The sequence below is a fragment of the Triticum aestivum genome, chromosome 1D (genome assembly GCF_018294505.1).
Source record: "Triticum aestivum cultivar Chinese Spring chromosome 1D, IWGSC CS RefSeq v2.1, whole genome shotgun sequence".
NCBI lineage: Eukaryota > Viridiplantae > Streptophyta > Magnoliopsida > Poales > Poaceae > Triticum > Triticum aestivum.
Genome location: NC_057796.1, coordinates 13,672,884 through 13,682,284, shown reverse-complemented (window position 1 = coordinate 13,682,284; position 9,401 = coordinate 13,672,884).

The following is a 9,401-nucleotide window of genomic DNA, read 5'->3' as shown; positions in this document are numbered from 1 at the left end:
ATATGCATAGTCACTATGAAGAGATTGCAAATATGACATATGGTTGATCTCATGCATAGCATATGACAAGTCAAGCGGATTGTCAAACATGATGTGACCGAGAGAATTATCACAAGAAATCCTATGTAACATGGCATCACAACTAATAGACTCCACATGGCAATCATCAAACTCATCATAAATGGGTAAATCATCGCATGGGGAAGTCGAACTAGCATGAAGCATGACAATAGGTGGATCAACATCATGCAAGCAATCAATGTCAAGAATGTCCTCTAGTGGGACTAGAGCATCACCTTCACCTATGTTACCATTCTCATTCCACTCATGTGGTGTAGGTGAGGTGGCAAAGACCAAATGGTGGTCATCATCATCAACTTGATGGAACCATGTGGGGGGTGCATCATAATCCACCATGGCCATCGTCTTGTCCAAAGGAAGGACGAAGTCGTCACGAATCGGTGCGTCATCATATATGGAACCTAGCACCAAAGGAGAAGACACAATAGAGGTAGATGTTAAGTCGTTAGAAATCATAGTGTCCTCACATGCCCTATCAACTACCTCACCCTCTCTATGTGGTGGTGGCTCACTCACTCCCTCAAGGTAGGTGCACTCAATGTCACATATGATGGAGTCACTCAAATCACTCAACTGGTGGTGGTGGTGGCTCTCCTCACATGGGAATTGGGGCAACTCGTCATATATGGGGCTAGTGGTGAAGTCACTCTCACTCTCAATATGGTGGCACAAGTCACTCAAGTCATCATACGTCACCGTGGTCGAAGGGAAAATCCCATGCTCAACTATCTCGTCGTCGTCGCCGTGGATGAAGGCCGAAGATGGCACATCATCACTCTCCTCCATGATCGAAGGGAAAGTCCCATGCTCGATCATCTCATCACCGTCGCCGTGGATGAAGGCCGATGTACGTGTACTCGTCGGAGGTAGGCGAAGATGTCGTACGTTCAAAGGCAAAGATGCCTTGATAACACTTGGCGAAGATGTCGAAGTGGTGGTAGTAGCCGCAGCTTCCTCTCGGTGGTGAAGGTGTTGTTGTAGTCGATGGTGCTCTTCGTCGCCATACACCTTGGGCTTGCGGTCGTCTCGAAGATGATGGTGGTGCCGCGTGGTACTTGCATCTTGTGGCCGCTGACTTGCGACTTGAGCGTCTCCGCCTTGAAGATGACGAAGAGGAAGAAGACTTGTAGTTGGCCCACACATGTCGGATGTCTTCCAATTGTGCATCCAACTTAGTGTCGATGTAGTCCCTTGTCTGTGCTTCGCATTGGTGAATGTCAACGGTGAGTCGCTCAATGCCTCGCATTGCTCGTTGTAGTCCGAAGATGGGCATTTTGGTGATGTAGTTGTTCGCGCCATCGTTGTCGTGGAAGACCGGAGATGAAATGCCTTGCCTATCCATCACAAGACTCGAGCAAATGTGAGTGGAAGAAAGGAAAGAACTAGACCAATGTACCTTATCCAATGTTGAAGATGGATCAATGATCACTCAATAATGTATCAAGGAAATAGCACAATTGGTACTGGATCTTGTCAATTCTCACACCTACACAAGTAAGGCTTATGGTGTAGCTCGGTGAGGATAGTGGCACAAAAATTTGATGCAAAATGTTAGCAAGAGTCAATAATGTTGGAAAAGATTCACAAATTCGCAAGTGAAACAAGTAGACCAATAGCAATATGTGGCACACGGAAACACACACGGATAGATAAATGGGGTCGTGCAACCAAGGAATGAGCACAAAATGTGGAATCCATGGAAAACGTTCGTGTTGCACAACTCAAGAGAGACGCTAGCACGATTGCTCAATAGGAGGATACGACACTTGTGCACAACCGATAAGATGCAAAATGTATGAGCTTTCTGTCCCAAGTATGCTATGTGTATGATGTTCCCGATGTTCTTCTCAAGATGATCCAAGATGATTGGATATGATAATCTTATGTGCAATGTGGTATGATGCTATGGCTCTTGCTTACAAGCTCTTTGCTCTCTTTTCCTTTTTCTTAAAAGATTTTTTTATGTGGCCACTTATGCGAAATGCACAAACCAAGATAGCAATTGTGTATATGCGGGAATAATCTTGTGACACAAGGGATGATATGATGATACCAAGATGATACCAATGTGATATGGTATGTATGCAATGGAAGGTACGGATGACTAATGTGCACAAGTAACGTTGCCGGCAATACTCAAATGGCTAGTCTCGATAGGCAAGTGACGCAAAATGGGCTAGGGGGTTAACAATGTAATGGCAATAATGTACAATGAAGGGATACCACGATACCAAGGTGATATGGAGGTTACCGTTCTTGCTTACGGTTAGGGTGTCAAATTGGTGAAGTGGTCGATGTCTAATCCTTGTCGAAGGTGAGCCGCGGTGTTGTCGATGTCGAACTGTCCCTAGATAGCCGAAACACCCTAGGAAACGGAACAACCGCAAACTCAAAATCTCAAAGGAAAATGTCAAAAGGTGGTAGCAGAATGCGTTGGTGGTTCCGGAGTTAGCAATGCGGAAGTGGTGGTGGTGGTTGATGACGAAGAAACCATCCCTAAGTAGCCGAAACACCTTAGGAGACTCAAGTCACCCCTCAAGTAACCACAAATGCTATATGGAACTAAATCGGTTAAGTTGCGGAAAGCTATGGTGGTTTGGCGGATGATATGGTGGATGGCCTATGCAAAGATGCCAAAATTCCAAAATTTTGATGGAGTCAAATGGTGTTGGAACCTATCTAGATGGATGGTGGATGTCAATAGCTACTCAACGAGCTAAAGAACGTAAAAATCGGACTCCGGGAGCAAAAGTTATGGCCGAAACGGTTTTCGTTGGTGAACTGAAACTGGGAGGTGCGGGTGCCCGGGGGTGGAAGGTGCGGGCACCCGGGGTGGTCAGCGAGGTTGGGCGGAGAAGATGGCCCGGGGGTCCGGGTGCCCGGGCGCAAGGGGTGCGGGCACCCGGGGTGGTCAGAGGGGATGCACGGGGGGTCCAGGTGCCCGGGGTTTGAGGTCTGGGTGCCAGGGGATCGCGGATTTGGGCGGAAATTCGTGGGAAAAAGGGAGAAATTGGTGAATTTCGTGGAGGAAAAGGTGGAGATGGATGGGGGAAAGGCTAGATCCACTTGAAACCAAGCAAATCCATGGATCAAATCCAACAAAACCTCATCAAACCAACAAATCACAAAAAAAATTGGGACTATTTTTGGTCGGGAATTTTCGAAACTGGGGAAGAACACAACAAAATTAGGCTAGAGAACAAGAAGGGGGGCTCCAATTTCATGAGAAACCATGGCTCATGATACCAAGATGTTGTAGGGTGAAACCCTAGATGGAGATCTTTCACGAATTGGAGGGGAAATCCCCAAGAACACAAAGAACACAAGAGAGGGAAAACACTCAAATTGACTAGATCCAATCACACATATGCTAGGTCCAATCACACACAAGAGGTCACAATGAATCTAAGGACAACAAAGGAAAGATACAAGGTACTAGTTCATCCCAATCCTATGAGGAGAGAGGTCTTCATGATCCTATGATGGGGATCCTTCCCTAGAGGGGGTCTTGATATCCACAAGAGGATCTTCTCCCTTAGGAGGTCATGATCTCCATGGAAGGAAGATGAGCAAAGCTCTCTCTTTGTCTATCCAATACTTCGCTATCCTCTAAATGAGCTAGGGAAGGAGTATATATAGTCTAGGGGCCAAATAAGAGGAGGAGGGCGGATACATGGGTAAAAACCCAGAGAGGCACGCAGGCCCTCGGAGTGGACCGGGCACCCGGGGGAAACCGGCCGAGCACCCGGACCGGTCAGGGGCGCCGGCTGTAGGAGGACCGGGCACCCGGGAGTCCTAGGCCCAGGCACCCGGGGCGGCCGCTGGTGGCTGTAGGGAGAAGGCCGAGCACCCGGGGGTCCAAGGCCCGGGCACCCGGGGTGGCACCAGGCGGGCGGCGAAGGGGGCCGGGCTGCTCCCAGCAGCAGGGCAGGGCACCCGGGGCCATTTGGCCGGGCACCTGGGCGGCCACCGCCAGCGCCAGCAAGGGGCCGGGCACCCGGGGCCTTCCTGGCCGGGCACCCAGGGTGCACAGGGCTTCTCCCTCTTCATGTTTCCTTCTTCCTTCTTCTCCTTCCCGAGAGACTTCGTGCGTGCTTGAATCTTCGGGTGAACTTGGTGATCCCTCCATGCTTCCTCGCGATCATCTCCGAAGTACCTAAGAAAACACAATGTGTCTCTTTGAGGTAGAATCCCATTCTCAAGTGAATCCGGAGGAAACTCGAAGAGGAAAGAAGTGACCTCGGTTTCGAGGGTGCGTGCACGTGCTCTTGTCATTGGTCCTCGAGGCGCTTGACGAGTTGTAGTAGAGTCCATGGGGATGAGCGGGGGATGCTCCGCATCACCTATGGTTGGAGATGGATTTGGAAACCAGTCTGTTCAAGTAAGGATGGCGTGGCTGCGGCGACATCCTCGTGGTGGATCTGTGTCCTCAGGCTCCGCCGTTGCGACGGTGTTTGCTTCAGCGTCGGTGCGGAGCTTGGGAGGTAGTCCAGGAGCAGATGCGGATTGTGGTCTGCATCGACGACATCTGGAAGACTCAACGTGTGCTGAGTTCGTGGTTCTTGGATGGCAGGTATGGTTTCCTCCTTCGGCGTCTTAGTCGTGGTGGGGTGCTACATCTGGAGTTCGACGGCGTGTCCGGGGTGTTGCCCCGGTCTGATTCGTTCAACGGCAATGGCTTCACTTTTGGTGAGCCACCTTGGAGGTCCGCAAAGTTGCATATCAGCGATGGAGCCATGTCGAGCTCGGGTGGGGAGGTGATCTGTCATTCTTTTCTTCGGCGACTGCTGTGGTGGTGCTGGAGGCAGGTGACGGGCATTTGTGTCAAGCTCAGAGATGTTCTACTATCTTTTCAGTTTTGTCATGTCGGTCATTACGTGACTTGTACTTTGATCTTTATGATATGAATGAGACACGTATTACCATGCAAAAAACAATGAACAACAATATACAGATGTATCTAGACATATTTTAGAGTGTAGGTTCACTCAATTGGATGAAATATGTCCGATTCAAAATAAGTGTGGTGTTACACTAGGGTAAGCTATTGACTTACAAAAATTCATTTTTTTCAAACCATGGAAATATACTGTGTAATCTATTTGGGGAAACCCATCATTAGGGCATATTGGTGACTGAATTTCTTGCCTCCAGACACCCTAGCCACGTTCTTCCAAAACCAAGGCCGGAAGTCGACTACTGGTGGTGGTGAGGATTCTTCAACAGTGGTTTGCGCTTCTGCCGAACCGGTAATTGAGTGTCAACGGAAACGTAATCCTCATATGAAACATATGAAAGAGGTGATAAGAAAACAGATAATTTGACTGCCTGGCATTGATACTATTATTTTTCCTACCTCTAAATAGTAAATGAGCTAGTCCAATTCATACGTCCCTAAAAAGGGAGGATTTACAGTTGTGCCAAATTAGAATAACAAAACTAATCTCTACTAGAACTATTGTTGGGAATCCAATGTGCATGGATTATAAGAAGTTAAATAAATGAACTCGTAAGGATCATTAACCGTTGCCATTTATGCACTCGTTCTACTATCTTAGGTTGATGGATACTTCAGATTTTTTTTTTCAAATAGCCGTCCACCTAGAAGATCAAGAAAAGACGGCATTCACATGCCCGTATTGTATACATGCTTACCAGCGAATACCTTTTGGGTTGTGTATTGTACCTGCTACTTTCCGATGATGCATGACTGTTATGTTTGCTGATTTTGTTGACGAAATAATGGAAATGTTTATGGATGACTTTTCTGTTTATGAAACATCCTTTGTTGATTGTTTGAGCAACCTTAACAAAGTGTGGAGAGATATGAGACACTAATCTTATGCTCAACTAGGCAAAGTTGGCAATATTAACAACTACGGACCTAGTCCAGCCAAGTCCCCTTTGCCATGAATGGTACTCAGCAAACGCATTGCCGAGTTCACTACAAACTTGGCGAATCCAGTAGCTCGAAGGTCCCCGTTTGTTCAATCCACTAGTAATTCATGCAGTATGTGCGGCTTCTACAAACGCACCACGTGTTGAACATCGTCCGACACTCTTGTCATTCCTAAGCAACTCATGAAACCATTAATTATGTGTGATGAGTGACATATATATTTTTATTGTTATAATGCGCTTGCTATATTTTCTTTGTAACTACTACTTTTTATTAATAAGACATCATTGTAATGTGGTGTCCGTATGTGGGTCAATGTTAAAACTAGAATTTATCTATCCCATGCAATTTGATTATGTGATCCAGGTGCAATATGTTGCAATGGCATCAATTCAGCATATTAGCAGTGGCGGGCGCCCCTGAGAGCCTTGCTCGCCACTAGTAGGCTTTTTTCGTCTGCCACTGTTAGGCATTCCTGCATTAGTGATTTGCAATTAAACAATCTTCAAGATGTGTTCTTCAATGTTTTCTTCTCGTGACCTGATCTCCATGTGTGAGTAGTTCGGTAAGGTATGGGTTGAGGCATGAGCCTTGCAAAACTCTGTATTTGTTGTGGGGATCAATGAACGGGCTTTGAATTAGCATCCCGTATGGATGAAATAAAATTGTTTCGTAGATGTCTCTTATCTTGTCCACGATCTTCATCCCTGCAGGTACCCATGATCATGGAGATAAGCCATGGTGAGGCTAGGAACAACGAGACCGTGAACTATTATACAGAACACCGCTGACAATAAGGTTTAGTAGGGCAACACAGATCCTATCCTTCAGGATACATGCGGTGATGTCATTAAACACCCAAAGCTCTTATCTAATTTCATTATCATAAGTATCATGGAAACCCCGCGCGATGGTAGGGCCTGCGGTAGGACAACGGATTCTTGATGTAGGACTCGTGTCGGTTGTCGTGGTTTTGTCACGGCAGATGTCCTTAGTGTAAGGACTTAGTCATGAGGCCAACACATCTATGTGATAGCTTGAGAGGGGTTGAGCGGGATGAGAGACGCGATGTTTTACTCAGGTTCGGCCACTCACGGTGGAGGTAAAAGCCTACATCCTGCTTTGATATTGATCATGATGATGCTCACGGTTACAAAGGGCGAGGATTCGCTACCTCTATCTCGAGAGCTATTGATTTGTCTGTCTCAACTTGTGAAACCTGTCCCTCTTGGGGTGCCCTGCCCCTCCTTATATAAGTTGGAGGGGCGGGTTACATGTGGAGTCCTAGTAGGATTAGGACTATATATTAAAAGTGGAGTACTAGTCTTGCTTCCTTTGTAAGGGAATATTCCTTATGCTTTCCTCTTAAGCTTGCATAACGTAACATAAGCCGCCTTCCATGAACCACCGGGTCTTATTGCTCCTCTGACTCGCCTGCCGGGTCACCAATGAGTCACCAGGACCGGCCGGGTCATCAGTGAATGGAGAGATCCATGTAGGTCACTTAGTGAGTTGCCAAGTCAGAGCGGGTCACTAATGAGTCGCCAAGTCCGGCCGGGTCATATATCCGGCGGGGTCATACTATGGGGTATATCCCCGACATTGGCCCCCAGTTTAATTTGGATTTATCCATGTTAAACTGATCCTGCAAAATAAACACAAGAACAAATTTGATAGGTTGTGCTCCGAGTTAAAGTTTTTCTGAACCGGCACATGATCATCCTTAAGTCCTTGTCATTTCCTTCTTGATACGTGTCCATGACTTCATAGCAAATCATCTTTAGAAGATATGTTCAAACTTTGCTAATGCAAAAGATCCTGGTACTTCATCTGAAAAGTCCGGGTCAATAGGCCAGCTTCATAGTCAATTTGGTTGTAGAAAAATATTATAAAAAAGAATCCATTTGAGTCGGCCTTCAATGCTCTGACTTAATAAAAATATTGGACTTAAGATGTCCTTCTGGAGCTGAACCCGTTTTTGAATACTCCGGCTTAATGATGCTAGAGCTTGTCAAGTTGTAATCCTCGAAATTGTCGGGTTATGACTAATAATGTTGGGTCATGATTGTTGCTGACACCGGGTCATGTAATTGACTTTCTTGAGTTATCCAGGCCAAAACTTAGAATATAATACCTGGTTTGTTCAAAAAACTAAGAACTTGAAGATATTCCTCCCTGATATGCATATTATATGTAGCCCCCAAGTCTTAAGAGGAAAACATAGTGATAGCTTAATACTTGGTTCAATATAAATGCTGCAACTTTGGAGAAATCCGGATTGTTCATGTAAGTCGCCAATCATAAACTGAACACTTTATACTTCTCATATGTATCCCCCAAGTGCCGGGTCATTATGCAATAATGAGCAGGGACTTTGTAGATTTGAATATGTAGACTTAAACAACAATGTGTAGCCCCCAAGGGCCGGCTCAGTAAGATAATATTGAGTTGGGACTTTATATGTACTTCAAAAAATAACACCAAATGATGTAGCTCCCAAGTTTCAGGCTACCTTTGATAGGAGTAATTAGTAGCCCCCAAAGGGCCGGCTCATCACTATGTGATGGGTCGAGTCGTCAATGAGGCAAGTTAAAAATGACTTTGCATTAGCCCCCAAGTGCCATGGTGCATGCTTGAAGCGACATGGGACTTGCATACTTGATGTAATCTCAATTTGAATAATGTAGCCCCCAAGTGCCGGGTCATATGCTTGCAGTGACTCGGGACTAAATAAAACCATATCCATTGTCCGGATGATGTTGCTGAAAGCCTTTGCATATCAATATTGAACCATGCTCTCTGTTGTGAACTGGTATTCTTGGATGAAGAAATAATAGCCATTGCTCTAAAACGGCTTTGAAAACCCCAATCATAATACTGGTTATTGACAACCATAATAAAAATCCATCCATGTTGGCTATTAAAGATTGAAATAATATAATCTGGTATGAAAACAATCACAAGATCTTGTCTGTTGACAAGTAAATCCAGAGTTAAATACTCAGTGGCTCTTGGCCGATGGTGACTTAATGCACATTCATTGTAATCCAAGATTTTTGTAAGCCGGCGGCTTAGAGCCTTTGTAAAAAATTAGGAATTGATAACCCCTACAAGCGGAGCTGCTATTACCAACATGCACAATAATATAATTCATGAGTCGGCTTTTAAGGCTCGAATCCAGGGTGGGTTAAATAACCCAACCATCCATGGCGGCTCATAGTCATGTCCAGTTTTTTTTTTGAAAAAGATCACTTTGGCGTCTTATAGCCTCAATAAATTCAATATGGAGCAATATAACTCGGAGTTGTGTGTAAAGCTCTGCATGTCCTACACAAAGTTTAAACAACATATGCCCTGGTGACTTATTGTCAAAAGTCAGGGTGGGTAACAACCCAAACATAATATAGTCCTTATGCAATTA